Source organism: Ostrinia nubilalis, chromosome Z, assembly GCF_963855985.1.
Source record: "Ostrinia nubilalis chromosome Z, ilOstNubi1.1, whole genome shotgun sequence".
Taxonomy (NCBI): Eukaryota; Metazoa; Arthropoda; class Insecta; order Lepidoptera; family Crambidae; genus Ostrinia; species Ostrinia nubilalis.
This window is the reverse complement of record NC_087119.1, coordinates 23207127-23231172: the sequence shown is the minus strand read 5'-3', so window position 1 is coordinate 23231172 and position 24046 is coordinate 23207127. Positions and strand designations below refer to the sequence as shown.

At 37.7% G+C, this 24046-nt stretch overlaps 3 long non-coding RNA genes across 4 annotated transcripts in view; 1 reads left to right on the top strand and 2 right to left on the bottom strand.

Moving 5' to 3' along the window:
- The window catches only part of LOC135086721 (uncharacterized), a 227931-nt gene that overhangs the window by 73875 nt on the left and 130010 nt on the right, over positions 1-24046 (bottom strand). The gene's annotated exons all lie outside the window — the stretch shown is intronic.
- LOC135086900 (uncharacterized) lies at positions 10338-12507 on the bottom strand. 2 transcript variants are annotated; one of them, XR_010260636.1, is made up of 3 exons: positions 12203-12507; positions 10816-10936; positions 10338-10527 (listed from the first exon to the last, which is right to left on the bottom strand). It is a non-coding gene; the product is annotated as an uncharacterized LOC135086900 (long non-coding RNA). The 2 variants fall into 2 exon arrangements; XR_010260637.1 differs by having other exon boundaries at positions 12354-12507.
- LOC135086899 (uncharacterized) lies at positions 12546-15397 on the top strand. The gene is made up of 4 exons (XR_010260635.1): positions 12546-12928; positions 13115-13268; positions 14643-14838; positions 15247-15397. It is a non-coding gene; the product is annotated as an uncharacterized LOC135086899 (long non-coding RNA).

The window sequence follows — 24046 nt, the reverse complement described above, 5'->3', positions numbered from 1 at the left end:
CCTACACATAAAACCTTTTAAATAAATCAGTTTAGGAACATCATTTTGTCTTGATTTTTTGTAAACAAAATGAGATCTCAATTTTTGTTAGAACCAGGGCATAAAAAGGCTTCTGAATCATCTTTACGAACTCCTACACAATCTTTATGATACCACCAAAAGCAGTCCTTTATGGTAGCATATCTGCTACATTGTCTTCGAGACAGGCATGATAATATTAGCTTTAATCCTTTAGAATTATACATACGGCTTTTTTTTCCTTTTTTTTATTGGTTTTGTATTTTGTTTCTTTTTTTACAGGTTTAGTAATTTTTTTTTTTACTCTGATTTCTTTTTATTTTCTGTGCTGTTAGTAACATTCTTATTAAATAAATATTTAGTTACTCTTTGACTCATTTAGTTTAATGAATTTGTCCGTAATCAGGTGTTGACATAAGTATCCAATATGGCCTACCATGCTGACATAAGGCCTAGGCCTTATTAGATATTTTGCTCTTGTTGTCTTTAAAAATTTGCATCTATAGCCAGTAGTACAAATTAAGGTAATTATTAGCTAGTAAGAAATATTTAGAAACGATTACTAAGAAAAGCTTAATCTAAAACAGCGTTATTTTACCGAAAATTTAAGATGAAATCGCCAGATTTTTATAAGAGAGCACGAAATCAACCACCACCTTAAAAGAATGCGTGCCAATTGGTGCTGGGATCGTGGATCGGGACGCTCTTGCACTCTACCGGGTTGTAGGGCATATGAGTACGTGTCCTTGAAGTATTATCCCAATGAGGATCAGTACTGTTGTAGAAAATGCAATAAAACTAGTATCTACGTTAATCTTTAAGACATAAGAAAGATATATCTTTTTGAATTATCCAAATCGGACCATTACTTACGAAGATATTAAGTAATAAACATAGGCCGTTTTTGCCGCTAAAAGTCAACGTACGCAGGGCCGCGTGACGTCATTATATCCGAATCGAGCGCAGCCGGCGTACTATTGGGATGGAAAATATTTTTTTCCAGCTAAACTATCAGTTTTAGAAAAAAACTTTTAATAACATTTATTCATCAAAATAAAGTAACCTATCGACCAGTAATATTTAAAAATAAAAATTGTGAAAAATAAGCATCGCTATGTCCAAAAACCACATTTTCATAGGATTCGATGCAATGCGGAGACGCGGTTGGGGTGAGTGTAACTTAATGATTGTTTGTATTGAACATAATAATACATAATATGATGCTAATACCCAGTTTCTGGCCTGGGGGGGGGTGATAAGTCATACCCAGCTTATAGCCTGGGGGGAGGGGCAAGCCTCACCCAGCTTCTGGCCTTGGTGGGAGGGGGGGAAAGGCAAGTCATACCCGTTTTCTGGCCTGGGGGGGGGAGCAAGCCTTACCCAGCTTCTGGCATTGGTGGGAGGGGGGGAGGGGGTAAATCATACCCAGCTTCTGGCCGAGGGGGAGTCATACCTAGCTTATGCTTATGGGCTGGGGGGAGCGGCTAGCCTTACCCAGCTTCTGGCCTGGGGGGAGGGGGGGGTCAAGTCATACCCAGTTTCTGGCATTTCTGTCATGGGGGAGGTGTCATACCCAGCTTCTGGCCGAAGGGGAGTCATATCCAGCTTATGCTTATGGCCTGGGGGGAGGGGCAAGTCTTAACCAGCTTCTGGCCTGGGGGGAGGGGGAGGGGTCAAGTCATACCCAGTTTCGGGCCTGGGGGGGGGGGGGGGTGTAAATCATATCCAACTTCTGGCCGAGGGGAAGTCATGCCCAGCTTATGACCTGCGGAGAGGAGGGGGGCGGGGGAGTCATACCCAGCTTCTAGGCTAAGATTAAATAGATTTCCAGGAGGGAGCAGCTGTCCTTTCCTGCAGCAGCTGGCCCGCCCATGGGAACGGCGAATAGATAGGTAGGTACGTTGGTTTAACTCAGAAAAACAAAATAACAGGTAGGTATTGCGTGTACATCGAAATGATCTTCATAGCAATGTCTTGTAGCCTAGGCAAAGTGTATCTGCCTCAGCTATACCGTATTGTTAGAAGTAAATAAATTAATACTTATACATTTTTATATTTTACTTGGACGAAGATATGACTCTAACAACACTTATGAACACTTTATTTGAATAAATCACCAAATACACCACTGCGGAGACCCCAATCGCGTCTCTGCGTTCCATTGAATCGTATGAGCGTATGGATTTTTTGCGTTATTTATCACAATTTCTATTTTTAAAAATTACCGATCGATAGCTTACTTTATTCTGATGAATAAATGTCATTACAAGTTTTTCTCTAAAACTGATAGTTTGACTAGAAAAAAATATTTTCTATCCACGCAGTACGCCGGCAGCGTTCGGATCGGATATAATGACGTCATCGTCCCCGCGCCGGGCGGTCATTGAACTTTTTTAGTAATTTGGCCATAACTTCGTCAATTTTTGTCGTAGAACAAAAATTTTTGGACTGTTTATTAAGGATTTCTTAGCCCTATAAATCTGCATTCACAGCTAAAAATCGAAATGATCCTCATTGGATTTGTTTATCTGTGTTTTCTGATGTATAGGCCTTATTAGAACGTAGGCCTTATTTGTATCAAGTACCTTACTTTAAACGAAGGTCGACCCTACAAAAACTTGACCCGGACAACTCGACCCCTACGACAAGTCCAAAATATTCAACTATGATACTTATTGTAAACCATTTAGCTCCATCAATCAATGCCTGAACTGTATCTACAATAAATGCTCAGAGTAGTCGCAGGGGTTGACGTGTCGCAGTGTTCGACTTGTCACAGGGTCACAAGTGTAAGTTGTCGGAGGGTTCGAGTGGTCGTAGGGTTAAGCAGTCGTAGGGTCCAGCCACCAGCGGCGTAAGGGAGGACCATTTTGGGGTGTCTTACCTCCCCGCTATATGTATACCCAACTTACTTACATTAAGGACTTATGACGGGGGGTGCTGTGCTGTGCTATGCCCCGGGTGCCAACCCATGCTACGCCGCCACTGTCCAGCAGTCGTGAAACCATTTGAAGTAAGTTAAAAGTGTTGAGTTTTGAAAAAAATCAAGTTGTCGCAGGGTTTGAGTTGTAGCAGGGGTCGAATTGTCCCTGGGTCAAGCTGTCGTGCCCTTTGAAGTTGGTCAAAAGTGATTTTGTATGTATTTTTTCAGGGTTGCTTATGAATTTTTATTTTTGATATAACTTTTCTGAGACATGTCACACTTGAGCTGTCATAATTATAATAAAATTATAGTATTCCATTCAATTTATTCATTTAAAGATAACAATGATCCACATGGTTAGTAAATGGGTGCCTTATACAACTATGTTAGTAATTTACTTATTATAACATACCACTAATTATCCAACCCGTTCGGTAAGAAGTAGCCGAAGGAAATGTCGGATAATAGGAGAGTCGTACTCTCCGCCACGGTCTTCAGGATACTGTTGGGGCTCGCCCGTATCCTACTGAGCAACGAGGCAGTCTTCTTGCATAGGACAGCAAAGAAGCCGTCAGTGTGCGACTGAGCAAACATTTGAAGCGAGGCAAGCCCAACAGCATCCTGAAACCGTTGTTATATTGGACCCGAAGGACGCTAAGCGATTTCTGCGAGTACGTGGTCCACAGGTTTCCCGTGTATAGACTCTGACAGTATGCTTTAAACAGAGTGATCTTGACATGGTCATTACATCGGGCAAACCTGCGAGCCAACATATTACACCTTACTGCCAGCGCCCTTCGTTCCCTCTCGATATCAACATGATCTTTAAGGTCATCAGTAACGTAGTGTCCGAGATATTTAAATTTAGTGGCTCTGTTTAACTTTACCCCATTAAGCAAGAGGTCGGGTACCACGTTTGGACATTTACTGGCGGCCTTAAATACCATGTATTCGCTCTTCTTCACAATATACAATAAGCCATGGCATTTAGCATACACTTCACACACACCCACCATCTTTCTGAGAGCCCCCATTGTTGGCGCCAGCAGTACCATATCATCAGCGTAGCTTATGTTGTTGATACAAACACCATCTACCCAGCATCCGATACGCATACTGCTAAGGGCAACAATGAGGTCATTTACGTATAGGTTGAAAAGCCTGGGAGACGTCAGCCCACCCTGTCTCACCCCGCACTGCAACCCATACTCCTCAGAAAAAACGTTAGCCCATCTTACGCTGTTAATCTGGTTAGCATACCAATAATGGAATATTTGTGATACTTCTGACGGGATGCCCTGCCTCCTCATCTTATCCCAAAGGATGTCATAAGACACAAGATCTAACGCCTTGGAGAGGTCGAGGAAGCATGCGTAAATGAGAGTCCCCTGATCCGTGTAGTACCTGACAGTGTGCTTAAGACTAAGGATGGCGCTCTCGGTCGACAGTCCAGGCTTAAACCCGAATTGAGCATCATGTGATTTTAAATATTTATCTAGTAGAGAGTCAAGCACACTGTCAAGGACCTTTGCCGTGATTGTAGCTAGAGAGATCGGTCGGGTATTAGCATGGTCTATCATATAAGGTAGGTATTAAAGTGCTACAGTTCTGGGGACGTTTTGTCCCATTGTTCTTTAAGCTTTGTTTTTAAATGAGAAGGTTTTTTATTAGTTTACGAAAAGACGTTTTTTTATTCATTTCTTGTATGTTGACTATTGTGTAAGTCTAAGTAAGAGTAGCTTGGCATATTTTTCAATCAAAATCCTCATTGGTGTAAATATATATTTTTTCTGATTCTGAATAATTTAGGAACGTAAAAAAATTTTAACTAATGTCCGTATTGTTCCAAATTCAATAAATTCATTAAATTATTGAATACATTTACTTTTATTTCCAACCCATTCTTTAATAGGTACGTGCTTAGCTAGGAAAATAACATAGATAAAATTGGTGTTTAGCTGAACAATTATATCTAAATTTTAGTTTTCAAGTTATTTTAATTTAATGTATTACTATAAAATTATATTTCGTCATCACCATTAACATAAGATCATTACCATTTTAATAAAATCATTACCATTGGGAAAACGTCATTACCATTTTGTGAAAAAATATTTGGACGCTTGTTACTTCTAAAATAACGATTGAATCTAAGGGCCTCACACTGATCTAAAAAGCTCATTGCTTAACCTTTCAGTTTAAGCTAGTTTGCACGCATTCCTGTAAAGTTTTTCAAAAAACGTAAAATAAATCTCGCGGAATCAAATCGGCGGATCCACCCTTTAACACATTGTGAACCACTTTTCTTTCACGACTATAAAAAGATTTTAGCAATTTAATTCACAAAATCATTGCGCACATTTAAAATAAAGTTTGTTTACACTTTGACAGCAATAGACTGACATGCAAGGTGACATGTCAATGAAGTTTTCAGTTACTGTTGCCATTAAAAGAAATTAGTACCATTAGTTTTCCGCAACATGGCGAGGGTTTTTATGTTCCTGGTCAGGCTATACCTATTTTAATTTTTTTTGTCACTTTCTAAGTGTTGAATTTTATGGAATTGGGAAAGAAGTACCGAGTTTGAAGCGTTCATGAGCAGACATTGCAGTTGAATATTCAAGTTCTGAATTTGATTATTGATGAATAATAAAATAAATTCTACTAGCTCGATTGATGGTTTCGTTTAATTTATTTAAACCAGGTTACCTATAATAATATTTTTTCGTTAATTTATGAAAATATCAAATTAGCCCGTAATCCTGAATCCTGATACATAAAGTTAGCCTATTAATTTAACACAGGTACGACTGTACTCAGTGTTGCACTATCAAATGCTATTGACGCGCCTCTATGCCAGGGTTTTTATGTTCCTGGTCAGGCTATATAATGTCCGTCCGTATTTCCAAGTTCAAGTGTTGGTTGCACTTTTTGCACTACGGTGCGACACAAAAGAGCAAAAAAGAGTAGAAAATGAGGGCACCATAGAGAGCACATAGCAACCCTGATAACGCGACTAGTTTGGTCTTGATGCTTGATTTTTTTGTACTTATTTGGGGCCATTCGTTTATTAGGTAAGATTATTTTCGCTACTTTTTGACCCTCTCCCCCCCTACTATAAGAAAAAATAAGAATATCGACCAACCATCTAGCGAGAGCTTCTTTAGATGTTGGTCGAAGCTCATCGCGTCGCTATTAGCCCGTTTGCCGAGACAACTATCGGGACAATGATCGTCGAGTCAACATCCCACATGGCGGTCACCTCGTGGTCCAAGTCAAGGTATTTGCTTTGTTTTTCCTTTTCGGCCTTCACGAGATTTTCGTCATGCGGGATGGTGATGTCAAGAGCACTGCCCGACGTTGCTGGGATCGGTCAACCACCACAATATCAGGTTTATTACATACAATAGTCCTGTCTGTGATGATAGACCGATCCCAATAGAGCAATGCATGACCATTTTCAAGAACTGGCACCGGCTGGTACTGGTAATATGGCGACTCAGATTCAAGAAGGCCGTACTAAAGAGCAAGCTGAGCAAGTTGCTGATGGATGATTCTGGCTACTAGGTTATGCCTGTGCAAATACTCACCGTTAGCAAGATGCGAACAACCAGAAATTATATGCCTGAGTGACTCTCCGGGACGGTGGCATGCTCGACAAATGTCGACCGTACCGTCCTTCAGGATATATTTTCGATAGTTGTTCGTCATCATTACCTCACAAGCAAAACCCTCGGTTTCCCCGAAGAGGTCACCGAAGCGTAGCCAGTTCACCGAGGCGAGGAGGTCCACATCGGGACCTGTTAGGACCCGATAGAACCTCACGTGCAGCTCCTTGCTCTTCCATACGTCCTTACGATCCGCGACGCTCAGTACCTTTGGCTTGTGCCAGTTCTCGTTCGCCAAGGAGAGCGGCGTGAGGCCTTTGTCAACTGCCACAACATCGCGATGCATTCCGCACTCATTGGTAAGGAAATAATCCCTGAGACTGCACACTTCACGGTTGTGGAGGTTCTTGGCATTTAGAAAGCCTCGACCTCCCCACTTCCGTGGAATGTACAGTCTCATTACAGATGAGCGCGGATGTAACATGCGATGTTGTGTAAGCTGCTGACGTACCTTCCTATCCAGGGCGTCAAGCTCAGTCTGAGTCCATCTTAGTATGCCGAAGGAGTATATTAGTAGAGGCATCACCCAACCGTTGAAAGCTCTTGCTTTGTTGCCGCCAGACAAAAGGCTATTAAGAACTTTTGTCAGAGGGCTACAAAAGCGTTCTTTAACCGATTTTTTTATGTCTTCTATCGATATACCTAACGATTCTGACATACCAAGATACTTATAGGTCTCAGTTTCGGAGAGAGATTTGAGTGTCATTGTCTCAGAAAGTTGTAAATTCGGAGAATTCACAACTTTTCCCCGCTCTACATGTAAGACCGCACACTTGTCTATGTTACGGCTAAAGATAGGTGTGAACATAAACTTAAGATTAGCCGGCTAAACTTAAGTTTATCTTCGACGAGGTGTTAATGTTAGTTTCTTCTATCTTTAGACGGCTAAACTTAAGTGTAACCGCAGGCCCTTGGCTAAAAATGTAGAAGGAAATGGAAAAGGAAACAATGTAATGATGTTTACTATTTTGACACGAAAACTTTATTAAATTAACACGTTCCGACGCTGTACTCCAGTCCACTATGACACTAACAATCTTCACATAAATGTTTCATACACCTATACCCGTACTGTTGTTCACAATTGTTGTTTCAGCCAAATGACGTCCACTGCTGGACAAAGGCCTCCCCCAATATTTAGCACAAAACAAGTAGGCTCTCTATGAAACTCTAATGTAAAATTGACGGTTGTTGCCGTAGTGATTTTTAGATTGATTTTCGTGAAAACGGCGAGACCCGTACTGCCATAATATGAATAAATTCCACCCTTACTGTATGTGCCGTTACCGCGGCGGAACGTGTTAAAAAATTATCACTTTCATTACACATACTTTTATGTACCTATGTAGGTATTCAAAATTACAATTATTACAATAACAAAATATTAATCACTTAAAACAATATCTACCTAATCATTAAAATAAAATAATAAGGAACCATTTGGTCATTACAATTGAATCTTCTGTAGGTATTTAAAATTACAAAATAAAACTGCGCGCGCGTTGTCTCCCCACCGCCCCCTCAAGCCCTTTTTTTTTTTTTTTTTTTTTTTTCGTCGGGAAATGCTTTGCGCATACCCACTGGTCTATGGGGACGGCCAGTGGGTTATGTGGGACTCTCCCCGCCTACTCACTAAAGGCGGGGCCTACCCACTAAAACCCGACGGTTTCCACCAGAGCCCAAAGAAACGGAGCCGCGAGTTATTGTCCTGGTTGGACATTCGTCCGCAGCTCCGCCTCAGGCTAGAGGCTCGCTCACGAGCAAGCCTCTCTGGCTTCGAGGGAACCCCCAATCCCCTCCTCCAGTTGTTTTTTATAGAGGTTTTCTCCTCGCGGCCCTGGTAAAACAGGACCCCCGGCCCGCCGTAGCGGGTTACGGTCTGCTCTATGCCGCTGCTCGGTCAGCTCTGCTGATCAGAGAAGTACCAAGAGCGGCCCTCCAAAGAATGGGCCCGGGCGAACGCCCCGCCAGCCCCCACCTGTGGGGGTTTTTAAAGATGTCCCCTGCATCGTGGCCCGGGCAAATGCCTCGACGGCCCCCGGCCCACTCAATTGTGGGTTACGGGTTGCCCGACAGGCCCGCCGAGTTGACGAGACCTGCCGCGCAGGTGAGAAGTTAGCCGCCCGCGTGAACAGACCACGCGGACGTTGCCCAGGGTGCACCACGAGGAGGTCCCTCACCATCGCACCCCACCGCCCCCTCAAGCCCTCCGCCGGCCTGGCGCGCCCATCGAATACATTTTTAGCCGTTTCGTTTTGGCTAATGTGCACATTAGCCGGCTAAAGATGGAATATCACGACGCAAACTAACATGCTATCGAACTTTAGCTACTTTTCGAAGATAAACTTAAGTTTAGCCGGCTAATCTTAAGTTTATGTTCACAACTATCTTTAGCCGTAACATCTACACCAAACTCCATCCTGCAGGGCTAAGATGCGCGCCGTGATAAACTGCTATCGCGGCGTTATATCGATTTTGTTTGACGTCACTATATCTGTGATTTATATTATTATCATTTACAATGGTAGGTAAATGACATTTTACGACTAATTTGAGGCTAGAAAAATTCAAAGAAAGGAATCTAAAATCTATTCAAATAATATAAAAAATCTATTTACATTATTTATAGCACCTTTGTGATACTTTAGGTGGAGATTGAGTTCTAGTTCAAGAGTTTATCAGAAGCTGCATTTTGTAATTATTGCAATGGATGTGAGGCGAATCTTGCGACAGTTTATAATCGCTAGCTGCAAAATCTTAGTGCTCCCACAGTCCCACCCACATATTAATTATTGCATTACTTACCTTGTAAAATAACCAATACTTACTTACCTACTTAGGTAGGCAGTCAACAGTACATCAGACAATACATATTAAGTTGCAAATGACGTAAGATACCCCACAGTGTTTAGCTTGATTTAAGTACCTACTGTCATCTGTATGTACATAATCTTGTAAAATTATTGAAAATGGGGCGGAATGTGGTGACCGAGCTTCTTGTGTCTACATTATTTTCAAACAGTGCAGGGCCGGATCGTGAATTTGTGGGGCCCTGGGCTGAAACTTCTTATGACGTTGTCACGTAAAAATATCGTCCGTAAACCGACTTTACAGACAACTATTTTTTTTTTTTTTCAAATTATGGCCTACTTTTTAGCGGGATCTGGGGGCCCCTTGTAACCTCGGGGCCCTGGGCTGCAGCCCAATCAGCCCATAGGTAGATCCGGCCCTGAAACAGTGGCAAGGTCATTGTCAGAAATTAGCATTGGGTTTCAATGTGTAATCAAACGTGCTATAATAACAATGAGAATAAATGAATTTTACTAATTTTATAACTTGACGGTGATACCATACATACATTCCACATTACTATCAATCTAATTCCTCCATTTGGTCTTTTTAAGGGCTTTAATGTGACAGGATGATAATCTTGTACAATTTATTCCATTATAATAAATTCCTTCATCATCATCTCAGCCATAGGACATCCACTGCTGAACATAGGCCTCCCCCAATGCTTTCCATGTTGCCCGATGGGGCAGCAAGGTTCTGGAGTGGAGGCCGGGTACCGGAATACGAAGCGTGGGACGTCCACCCACAAGGTGGACCGACGACATCATAAAGGTAGCAGAAAGGCCGCTACCAACCAGGCAATAAATTCATTATTGCAGTGTAATTTCAAAATAATTCAACCATTATTTACAAAATCTTTATTTGGAAAACTTGTTTTACAATATAAATAGCTATTTATAATTTCAAATACTAACAGAATTCCATGAATTGGTTAGCATAGCCAGTATCCTTGAAGTTTTTCTTGTTGATTGTTATTGTGAATTTTCATGACAGTGAGCGAGACTTGCTTATGTTTGCTTTAGAATGAAATAATCACTCATAATCCCACACTTCTTCATCCACTGTCTGAAAAAAGAAAGAATATTATTTAAACACAATTATAAATATTACAATTACATAAACAGTTCATTAATAGAAACATTTACTTAATCCTATTTTGTATTTTAAGTTTACATACAAAATGTTGATCATCAATATTATTACACAGTGAAAGAACTATGTGAAATAAATATAGGAAAGAAGGTGAAAGCTTATTTGTAGGAATAAAGATATTTTTCCTTTTCTCCGGTGCTGTTACTTATGAAAATCAAGATGTGCGGAGTATAGCTAATATTGTAGACTTTATGTACTTACTTTGCTACTTATGAGTGTAACTTTATTTCTCAAATCTCAATAAACTTTCTGACTGCTTCATGTAAGTTGAATAATTACTGTGAACCTCGCATTATGGGATAGGTAGTGGAGTTCGGTTATTCTGTTAATTTTGATCAAATCAAATCAAATCAAATCAAATCAAATTAGTTTATTGCAATTGTAGGTACATATCATACATTGATGGATCTTAAATTTAAACGTAAAATTGTTCAGCTACAATTTGCCAAGCAGATGGCGTGCAATATACATATAAATGGTTACTTAATACTAATTAACTAATTTACTTAAAACCTGTTCATTTTATAATTTTACATGCAAACATTTAATTTTTATGATCACATTTTTAAATTGTCCAGGAGGAATTCGTTAATGGAGTAGTATGCCTTCTCAACCAGAAAGTGAAATAATGCATTTTTAAAGGAAATTAATTCTTCTTTATTTCTTATGTTGTCCGGTAACTTATTGAAAATACGTGGTGCCATACCCGTGACATTTTTCGTGAACAAAGCAGTCTTATGTGTTTTCGAGCATATTTTGTTTTTATGACGTTTACTATTTAATGTCTCAAATAACGATAAGTTCTTTTTAACGAAAAGACAGATTTCCTGTATATAAATACACGGCAGGGTCAGCAGTTTCAATGACCTAAAGTGTGGTAGACAACTATCGGTTGGTCGCAATTTGCACAGAGCTCGAACACATTTCTTTTGTGCTCTGAAGACTGTTTCTCTATCCGTGGAGTTACCCCAGAAGATGATTCCGTAACGGATCGTTGATACGACATATGCGTGGTATGCTATTAAAACAGTGGGTTGATTAACGAGTCGGGCAAGTCTATATAAAGCATATGAATATTTGTTTAGCTTTTTGCACACTGTTTCTGTCTGAAATTTCCATGTCAAATTATTATCCACCCAAAGACCTAGGAACTTTGTTTTGTCGGTTTCTTCTATTTTTGTGTGTTTAAATTTAATGTCCAGATTTAGTTTATTTGTGTTTTGTTTAAATGTCATGATATGCGTCTTACTTAAATTTATTTTAATATTATTTGAAATAAGCCATTCAATTACATTGGAAAGTGTCATATTTATGTCAAATTTGTAGGATTCTAATTTATCTCCAGTAAATAATATTGTACTATCGTCAGCAAATAAGGTCATTGAGTAATCTGTAACTTTAGGCATGTCATTAATGTAAATCAAGAAAAGTAATGGTCCAAGGATACTTCCTTGGGGGACTCCATACTTTACCAGTTTTCTTTCAGAACAAAAACATTTTTCTATTTTTAATTTAGGACAAATTTTAGTGATACTGGTTATTTGGTGTCTGTTAGTTAAATAAGACGTCAAAAAATCCAGCATATTACCTCTTATACCATAAAGCTCTAATTTTTTTAGCAGAATGACATGATCCACGTGATCGAAGGCTTTAGTCATGTCCATATATACTGCTGTGACGGGCAATTTCCTATCCATGCAAGTAAGTACTTGAAATTTGAAGACTTTATTCTTTAATACCTATACTATGGGTATGATTAGGAATTCTTCATTGTATTTCTTTAACTTGGTTATCTCTTCGTTTGATATTTTCCGTACTTTAGAAATATTATAAATATGACTGGAAACTTAAATATACAAATTTTATAAACACAAACACACAGAAATCAATCAAGTCAATTTTTTTTTTTTTTTAATATAGTTTTTCACGGCTCTGGGTGCATGCCCTTTTAAGCCAGTCTTTGAAGTCCGTTGAACTTTTGTTTGAATTTGACACATGACAACTGTGTTTGACACTTCACTTCACTGATTCACTGTGATTCACTGATATTTTCTTAGTTCTTACTCTTCTCAATTTCTCAAATAGTTCCCAGAGTTGAAACCACGAAAGTATATAAGGGTTTGAAAAGTTTCGGATCCTTGAGGAGTTCGTCCAACGACTGTGGTACACGTTCACAAATAGATTGAAGGTCATCGATCATGACCAGTCTCTGGATTCCAAAACTTCTACATTTCAGGATTATGTGTTCCATATCGGCAAGCTCTTCATTGCAATATGTACATTCAGCGCTCGGAATCAAGTTAAGCCTCTTCAGGTGAGTGGGAGCGTGGCAATGGCCAAATCTCAGCCTATTTATTATGGTTATGAACTTCCTGTTATCTATATTCTCATTCCTCCGATGGTACCAAGGTTTGGCGGGCGGGCTTCCTTGGATCTTAGCATACCATTTTCCCTTTTCCATACTAGTAATAGTCCAGTACTCATGCCATATCTTTTCCAGGTCTTGACTGATTGCGGCTTGATAGTCAGTGTGAGGTATCTTCAACAACGTAGAATGGTCAACATCAAAGCCATTCCTTGCAGCCAGATCAACAATTTCATTCCCCCTGATGCCACGGTGCGATGGTACCCAAAGGAAGAGCAGTGTCTTACCAGTAAGTCTATATATGTTGTTAATTAATTTCTTAATATCATAAATTATATAATTCAAATTATATTTACAAGAGTTATTTTCCAGAGCTAGTAATACGCTTTTAGAGTCAGTTAGAATAATAATATTGTCAGATGGTGGATTACATGTACAGATATGTTTAAGTGCTAAGAGGATAGCATAACTTTCTGCAGTAAAGATACTACAGTGGCTTTCAATTTTATGACTTTGAGTAAGTTTAAGTTGTGGATCATAAAATGCAGAGGTTACACTGTTCTCTTTCTTTGAACCATCTGTGTACACTTTATAATAAGACTTATTTAGAAATTTATTAAGATCAATTTGATTGGAGATCTTTTCCCTTAAAATGGTGAAATTATTTACAACAAGATCTTCATAATTAACTTTGTACATGGGCCATGGCTTATCTTTATACATATTTACAGTGAGAGAATCAATATACAATGCAATTCTTAGTAAGCCCGGAGTGCGTCCAGATATTAACTCATTACCTGTAATTGGAGGAGGAGGAGTAGAGCATATTTGGGAAGATAAGGGTGGCATGATTCTATCTAGTACTGGTTTGTTAGTTGAAGTTATTAGTTTGAGACAAAAATTTGCTGCTAGTTGAATACGTCTCAGTACTAAAGGAGGAATGCATGTTTCACATTGCATAGCATTGATAGGTGTTGAACACATAGCTCCTGTTATTATTCTAAGTGCTTTATTCTGAATAACATCTAATTTCTTTAATAGGGTTGGGCTACAATTCATATATGCTAAAGTACTATAGTCAAAATGACTACGCACTAAACTCTTGTATAACATTGATAAAATCTTAGGATCAGAACCCCAAGTTACACCGGCTAGTGAGCGTAATAAGTTTAAAGCCTTAGAAGAGTTGCGAATGAGAAGCTTTATATGACTTTCAAATGTGAGTTTTTTATCTAGACACACTCCTAAAAACTTTTTTTCCTGAATCCATGGAAGAGGATTATTATTATAATAAATATTAGAATTACATTCATTATATTTTTTCGAGAATAACATAACGCCGCTCTTATTGGGACTAATATCAAGTTTTAATTTACCAGAATAAAAATTATGAATTTCAACTAAAGCTAGGTTTAAACTATGCACAGCAGTATTTACATTTTTATTTACAGTATAAATTAATAAATCATCAGCAAATTGTAAAAATTTTATATCCCTTTGTGTTAAATACTTATTAATTTGACTAGTGTATAAATTGTACAATAATGGCGAGATCGTAGCGCCCTGCATTGTGCCTTTATATACATATCCGGGTCCATGAAAAATGTTATTAAATTTTATATACATTATTCTTTTATACAAAAAATTGAAAATCCATTTACAGACTACCCCGGGTACTCCAATATCACATAAGATGGCTATTAAAATTGAGGGGACCACGTTATCGAACGCGCCCTGTACATCAAGGAAGACACAAGCTGTAGCAGAGTGACTGTCAAGAGAATTCCTAAGGTCTGAGACCAATGCTGTAAAACTTTCTGCTGCACTTCGGCCTTTCCTAAATCCGAATTGTTCATTTGGTAAGATATTATTTGATTCGACATAATAATCTAATCTTGTCTTTAACATGCACTCAAATACTTTACCTATACATGAGGACAGAGAAATTGGTCGATAAGAGTTACAGTCATCAGGAGGCTTATCTGGTTTAAGTATAGGGATGACACACTGAGTCTTCCATGAGTCTGGGATGACCTGTGTTTGCCATAGTAAATTGAAAATGTACAGTAAAAGTTTTTTGGCATTACTATGTAGGCGACGAATAAGTTCATAAGGAATATTGTCTAAACCAGGTGTAGTGTTCCTACGAGACTTCAAGGCAGTCATAAACTCTTCCCAAGAAAAATGTTGAGATAAAAAAGCTGCTTTTTCGTTACCAATTTGACAGAAATATGCTTGCAATAATGAATTATTTACTTCTTTTTCAGGAGGAGATACAGGGGAATATTTCTCAAAAAAAGAGGGAATCCATTCATCATTCTTCGGCAGTTTAGGAATTGAAACACGCTTAAACCTCTTCATATAGTTCCATACTGTACTAACAGGAGTATATCGATTAAAAGATTCACATAAAGATTTCCAACCTATTTTCTTTTTTTCCTTAAGAGTTAGTTTTTTAGCAGCATCTAATTTTTTATACGCAATGTAGTTGTCAATGCTTGGATTACGTCTATAAAAATTTAAAGCATCTTTACTTTTTTTAACTGCACTATTACACTCATCATCCCACCAAGGTACAGGCTTTTTCATTAAATTGGGAGAGGTTTTGACTACTTTAGGTACACATTTGTCTCTAATATTAATCAAATGATTATAGAAATCGTCATAAATTCTTAATGGATCTGTATTATCTAAATTAATATTACCTACCATGTTTTCTGTTTCAGTATGAAATTTAAACCAATCAGCTTTATTGTAAATAAATTTGTGTACTGGTTCACCTATCTGATATTTATCAACAGAAGTCTGAATATCTGTTATAGTGGGATAGTGATAACTTCCCATTGGATCATCATAAACTTTCCAATCACATAATGGAGCTACTGAAGGGCTGACACATGTTACATCAATAGCCGAAGGATTATGAACAGATCTACCAACAGTGGTTGGCGCCCCTGAGTTGAGGATACAGAGGTCGCTCTCGTCAAATATATTGTAAACTTCATTACCTCGACCGTTACTAGTAGCACAGCCGAATGCGATGTGGTGAGCATTAATATCACCTGATAGCAAAAGTGGCTTAGGTAGTAAGTTAATAATCTGTTTCAGTTTGCTACCATTGAATCTTGATCTATTTTCTTTAGGTGGTGGACAATATATACATAGAATACTTAAATTACCTATGCCAGTTCGCAGATTAATAGCTACAGGTTGTAGAAAATCATAAAAGGGAAGCTCTATTACTGAATATTTCAAAGTGTCTTTGACTAGGATGGCGACTCCACCCCGGCCTTCTTTTTCTTTACCTATTTTACTAACTAGATTGTAATTATGAATACGAAAAGAACTGTTTTCTTTTAACCATGTTTCGTTTAACAAACATATATCAATATCATTATCAATCAAAAATTTTATAAGTAATGGCTTTTTGTTAATAACACCTTCGACGTTAAATTGAGAGATTCTTATGAAACTTTTATCCATTTAAAGCCCTTTGAAACTTTTTATAAGAATTTCCTGTATAATAGAACTATTGACTGCCCTCGTTTCGTTGCCAATAGCGACAAGGGCGCCTACAAGGCCCTTGCGAATAAAATCATTGTTTAATATTTCATCTATTAATTGTTCATTGGTAAGTGGTTCTTTTTCTTTAACTTCCATCGAGTTAGTTGAAGTGGAAGAGGTCGCTGTAGAAACCGAGCTAGCTTGTGGCTTCCTTGATGCAATAGATTTTAAGTTAGTTTTAGGAGCAGCCAGTAGAGGAAACTCGCTTATGTAGTTTTTGATAACTGGGCTACTCTTAGTAGCCGCAGCACTGCTGGAGACCATATTAGCGTAAGTTAATTTATTTTTTTTATCTTCCATTTTTTGTTTTTTGACAGGACAGTCCCGTGAAATCGCAAGATGAGCTCCTTGACAGTTTATGCATTTGGCTATTTTATTTGAAGTAGGTACATTCAGAAAAATGATGTTCTTCAGAACATATTGAGCATTTTTGCACAGATTTACAAATTTTAGCACCATGGTTGAATTTAAAACACTTGAAGCATTGCAACAATGGAGCGTTGTATGGGAATACTCTGAACCTAAAAAGGTCTAGATACACATGTTCGGGTAACACAGTTGATAAAAATGTGATAGACACAGATTGGAAGGGCTTTATTTCGCCGTTGTCTTTTTTGGTGAACCTACGTACACCTATGATCTCGTATGATGACGAGAGTTTCTTAAAAAGTTCCTCATTGCTGATACTAGTGGGTACAAAACGAAGCACGCCGACTGTTTCTACTGCTGTGGCTGGGATGTATGCCTTGAGTTGGTGTTTGGTTAGGAAGGGATCGTTTTTCAGGAAGTTATTGGCATTACTAGACTGGGAAAATGTGACACATATTTTATTGGCGTTAATTCTTTTAAGATTGGTAATGCCCTTGATTTCATTTTTGAAAAGGTTGGTAGTCAGGATGGGATTGTTGTTCCCGATCTTCTCATTATCTTTCGTGCTTTCCACAAATACAGAAAACTCGCCACTCACCGTGTTCTCCGCGAATAGCCTTCTATACCCTGGTTTTACGTACGGTTTGTAGAAATCTTCATCTGCACTCGTATAGGTCTGCCGTCCAATCACTATAATGCCGTTAACCCACAATTGGTCAATTTTGACTTTTGAATACCACCCAAATCAGAAAAAAATGCTTAATCTAGCACTATTATCGAAATTTTTATATCTTGTTTAGTTCCTGAGATAAAAAAAATAAGAAAGCCGCTAACTGCTTCGCCTCTGCAAGATTACATAACTAAAATGCAGTTACATTACATTTCTTAGCTTAAACGCGGTTAAGCGTCTTTAATTGTTATTAGAATTAAAAATTTAAGAAAAATTACAATGCTTTATTGCCGTTATTTACAATTTCTAGTCAATACAGCCGTTAAGGTACTTTAACGACAATATTGCTAAGCTGCTCTTTGCAAAGCTTTAATAGACTCCTCAAGACTAAAACGCCGTTATGTAAAATTATTTGACTTAAACGCAACAAAGGTCCAATAACGGCATTATAGCTTTGTATTACATGAATTTATTTATTAAAATTGCACTAGTAAATTCACCATTAAGGCTAACCAAATGTAACAATCTATGTGTTTTTTACATTTTTACAAGACTTAAATGCCGTTAACCTACATTCCTAAACTATAATGCGGCTATGTTCAAAAAGTTGAATGAAGTGTTCTAAGCGTCGTTGCGTGCGTCGATCACTCAGCTCAGTCAGAGTTACTGAGCCCCGATTACGGTAACTTTTATAACGTCTACAATCCAGACGCGTTTCTGATTCTGCGATACGATTGGTCAAAACAGCTGACGTACGCTGTTGAACGACCAATCGTATCGCAGAATCGAGAAGCGTGTCTGGATTGTTGACGTTAAAAATTACCGTAATCGGGGCTCTGATGTGCCGCTGATAACGCTCCCGGAAATATTCCTAGCGTTCTCAACAAAAGAAATTTAGTTTTAATTTTATGTTTGTTGTTTATTAATATGTGATGTGCAATGATTCTATTTTTATTATCTAAGACTAGTCGTTATAAACAAGGTATGAAACGTGTTAGTGAGATATTGCTGTCTTGTCACTATTTTCGTGGCTAATGCGCACTGCAATTTTAGGACACGGCAGCGCGGTAATTGAGCATCAGTGTGCCTCTGAGTTTTAAATGATAAGAACACGTTGCGTTTTGTTTTCTAATTTTAAAAATTAGTAAAAGAAGCCTGGACGTGTTCGATCATTTTACTTGTTCATTTTGTTTTACATCTTCTATGTTAGACGAAGACATAACGTTCGTTTGTTTCAGGCAAATGTCGTTCAACGGCTGGACAAAGGTCTCCTCAAGGATTTCCACAATGATCGGTCCTGCGCCGCCCGCATCCAGGCACCTCTTCTGACCTTTACCAGATCGTCGATCCATCTAGTAAGGGGCCTGCCTGCCCACACTACGTCTTCAGACTCGTGGTCGCCACTCGAGAATTTTTCTACCCCATCGGCCATATTCAGCTCTGCCACTTGATTTTAGCAATTCTGCGGGTTATGTCGGTCACTTTGGTTTTTCTACGGATCTCCTCATTTCTGATTCGAGCACGCAGGGAAACTATGCTTGGCAAAGCACGCTCCATCGCCCTTTGGGTGACCTTGAGCCTTTTTATGAGGCCCTTTGTAAGCGACCACATCTCAAATCCGTATACTATCACTGGCAACACACACTGGTCACAGACTTTTGTCTTAAGACACTGCGGTATTTCGGACGTGAAAATTTCGCAAAGCTTCCCGAACGCTGCCCAGCCAAGCTGGATTCGACGATCGACGTCTCTCTCAAAGCTGGACCTACCTAACTGGATGGTTTGTCTCAGGTATACATAATTATCAACAACTTCGAGTGTAGTCTCCAACTTTCAGAGGAGTGGGTACAACATGGACATTTGACATGATTTTTGTCTTGTCCATGATCATTTTGAGACCCACTTGTTGCGAGGCTCTACTGAGGCCATCGAGCATTGTGCCTAGATCTGCCACAACTACGATATCGTCTGCAAATCGAAGGTGGGTGATGAACTCGCCGTTGATATTTATGCTGAATCCTCTCCAGCCCAGAAGCTTGAAAACATCTTCCAGGGCGGTGGTAAACAGTTTCGGAGATATTACGTCTCCCTGTCTCACCCTTCGCTGCAACTAGATAGGTTTCGAGACCTAATCCTGGAGACGGACTGACATTTTGACGTTTTTATACAAACTTTTTTGAAGAGGACTACCACCATACTTCTTTGCAATGCCGTAGGCGTTTTTCCCTTGAGGATGACGGAATCAAACAGCTTCTGAAAAGCCTTGTACCGGCGTTCCGCCTGCTTTCAGAAGCTCAGCTGTGATTACATCATCACCAGGTGCCTTGTTGATTTTTAGCTATTTGAGAACCATTCTAATCTCGTACAGACTAAAATACGGGATATATTCGGCAAGTGTCGGGTCAATCTAGCTAGCACGTAATTTCTATAAAAATGTGTCAAATGATCCGTCACATAGGCTATCCACAACTTATTCAGAAGTCGTGAAACAGGCCCTTACTAAGCGATTGTGAAATATGCCCTTAATGTCAAAAAACGAACAAATGGACAGTAACATTGTGTAATTACGTGTAAAAAGACATTGCTATCATTAAAACAACATTTCACGAAGAAAAAATTAAATTTAGTAAAGGTGTAGTTATATTATGTATTGAGAATATTACCGTGAACCACTTATAATCGACTTAATTTGATACTATTTTATTTAAGAATTTTAGTTTATTTCCATTTGATAAACATGATTCTCACCATTCTCACTACCTAGGTGATTATTATAAGCAGCGTGAAGTTAATTTATTAGGTAAGGCTTGCCGCGTTGTACATTATTATTGAATTAAATAGATCTCAATTTTTATTAACTACAAAACATTGTTGTTGTAACCTGTTTCAGTAAACAGGCAAAATAATATAAATATATTGCGGCATTGGTAATAAAGTGTCGTCACTTATTATTTTTATTATTGTGAAACTGCTAAGTTTCAGAACTTTCAATAGTTGGTTTTAATTGATCTCAAATAATGAAAATGTAAAGATTTTATTTTGTGTTGTCTTTTATGAGTATCTACTTTTTTAAAGTGGTAAATTTAAAAAATATCATAATAAAACGTATGATTGATATCAACGATTGCTAAAAATAGTAAAGACTTGATTTTTTTAAAAATCAATATACATCTTCAACACTAAAACAGGTTTTGTTATTTTTGACATAAATGCAATTTTCTTTATTTCCTGAACTATTAAGTAGCTAGTACTTAGCTTAAATGCCGTTATGGTGAAAAGTTTTGTTTTTAACTGCATTTTAGTCTTGTAATCAGAACGAATCAAACAGGCATACCAATAGTTTCGTAATTTATGTGTTAATACTAGACTTAAATGACGTTAGCTAACATTAGCTGCATTTATGGCAAGTATTTTCACCTTAAAAAATAATAGTTTTATCGAGCTAAAACGTCGTTAAACTATTTAACGGCATTAAAGTTTAGTAGAATTATTAGTTAGAAACTCATTTTACAAATGTATCAAAGTTATTCAAGATCCAAAACTTAAACGCCGTTAAGGTAGCCATACCGGCGTTTTAGTTGTGTATATTTTGAGATATTATTTCAATAATACTGAGTTAAAATGTATAAATTAAAATATTTCAAAATCTATAATATGTAGCGTCGTGAGAGTTTGTGTCAATTGTAGCTCTTAAAAATACCTTTAAAATGATATATTTAAATTACAAATTACTCTTTTACTTTTGAAACAGCGATTTTTTTTTAATTCGTGATCTTTAAACTCGTTTTTCTCCGAAAGTGGTTTTTGCACTTAACGGCGTTATAGTGATCGGACGGCAGAGGTGTGATCTCTGTTTGGTGCCTTCCTTTTTTCCTTGCCCCTGGGCGGGTCCTTACCGTCCCCGTCCGGCATAGTCGAGTTTTAAGTTGACTTAACGACTTCCAATAGATAGATAACTATTTATAACACAAAAAGAGAAAAATACAAAATTGGCTTCGAAAATCGCGCCTAGTGCGTTCAAAAGCCCGCCAAAAACCCCTCAATCAAGTCAATGTCAACCAGTGTTGCCAGTCGGGTCTAGTCAGAAATTACCAGAAATATAAAAAAAATGTTACCTTTTTGAATAAAAAGTAACCTTCATACGGGGGGGGGGGGGGGGGTGCGGAGCGATTGTGTAAGGTTGTTCATGGATGGAAAATTAATACAATTGATCATCGAAATTCGAAAAGTGACCGGTCGTATAAAAACGTTTCATGGATTTGCGTTTTATTATCGAAAAACATTCGCTAAAACTCATTTTTTTTAAACAAATAATAAATCAAATTCATGTTTAAATGCAGTTTATGACATAATTTTTAAATTGTCACTATTAATATTTTTTACTGAATAACCTGTAAAAGTTAATTCTACGATTTCTGTAAAATCACCTAAAAGTAACCTTTTCATTAGTGTAACCTAAAAGTAACCAATGCAGTTCAAAAGTAACCTAAAAGGTTACAAAAGTAACCTTCTGGCAACACTGATGTCAACAAAATTGACATAACTTTTTTTTAATGACGTTCTCACTGCTTTAAGATATGTGTTTTAGCCGAATTAGTAGCAGAAATGAACGAGATTGAACGAATGAGCTAAAATATTTCAAGGTTGGCCAACATAATAACGCAATTTTTTCTTAATATGGCAACAATTGGGTTATCACGTTCACGCGATAGCGGGTCGATAGACTTATCTATCGATGGTCGCATGTTAGGGAAAACGATAAAATTATCTACGTGATCGAATATTGTCTTATCATATCATGTCATTGTCGATGTGCGCATCTTAGGCCTACTGGATGGCGTTGCTAAATACCTGTGTAGTTTTTAACAACTTCACCAGATCTTGTCGTTTTGGTGGGAACAAGTTATTATATTGTTATAGTATTATTAGTTCCGAAATAATTAATTTCTACTCTTTCATGTCGCACAGTCGCACTGTATTTTAATAAAGTTTTAACACCGGCTCCAATTACTTATATGATTAATGTTAAAATAGAGTTCGCCTCAAGTTGTGCGGCATTTTGCGGCTTAACTTTAGGTAGCGCAACGAGTGTTGAGGCCATCAACGCAAGCTTAAGTACATAAACATACAAAACACATATTATCGTATATTATTATTGTATTTATCCATTTGCGCTAACGTGATGACGTTTTGCATAGTCGGACTAAGGACTAATACTCAGACTTTAGGACTAGCAAGTGTTTTCTGTCTCGCTTTTACTCGCTTGGAGTTATTTAACAACAGTGTGGTACTAGTAAGTAATTTGAACTTGAATGTTTAAAGCCGGGTCTCTAGCGCGTGTTTTGCCCTACACAAATAACAAAAACATCTTATCATTTAACAAAATTGCCTATTATTTTTTTAATGTTTGTTCAATGATATAATATATAGCCTGACCAGGAACATAAAAACCCTCGCCATGTTGCGGAAAACGAATGGTACTAATTTCTTTTAATGGCAACAGTAACTGAAAACTTCATTGACATGTCACCTTGCATGTCAGTCTATTGCTGTCAAAGTGTAAACAAACTTTATTTTAAATGTGCGCAATTGATTTTGTGAATTAAATTGCTAAAATATTTTTATGGTCGTGAAAGAAAAGTGGTTCACAATGTGTTAAAGTATTTTTCGAAGAGAAATACTAAGGGTTCGGACAATATTTTCATTGAATAATGTTTCCGACAAAGGTTGTCAAATTGACTGACATGTTTATCGTATAGTACAGTCCACTATGAAAATTAGCTGTGGTTTGTTTCAACTACCTATTTTAAAGTTTTTTGTCACTTTCTAAGTGTTGAATTTTATGGAATTGGGAAAGAAGTACCGAGTTTGAAACGTTCATGAGCACACATTGCAGTTGAATACTTAAGTTATGAATTTGATTATTGACGAATAATAAAATAAATCCTACTAACTCGATTGATGGTTTCATTTAATTTATTTAAACCTGGTTACCTATAATAATATTTTTTCGTTAATTTATGAAAATATCAAATTAGCCCGTAATCCAGAATCCTGATACATAAAGTTAGCCTATTAATTTAACACAGGTACGACTGTACTCAGTGTTGCACTATCAAATGCAATTGACGCGCCTCTATGCCAGGGTTTTTATGTTCCTGGTCAGGCTATAAAATAGATATCATTGTGTTTGTTGTGTTTTTTACATCATTGTGAGTGGGTGTTCGACTCAATTTTAGTTGAGCGGCCTATAACAATCTTTTATCACTAATGGAAATATTTTATTTTTACAGATTTTGGATATTTTATCTTGATTTTAACAAAACTGTTGAAAACGAAACAAATAGAAAACTTCCAAATACAAAGACAATATTTGCAAAATCTTTGAGAAACGTTGCGAAAACATTTGAGCAAACACATGTTATTCATGTCTGTGTTTTCGTTGACGTCTACTAAGAAACGTC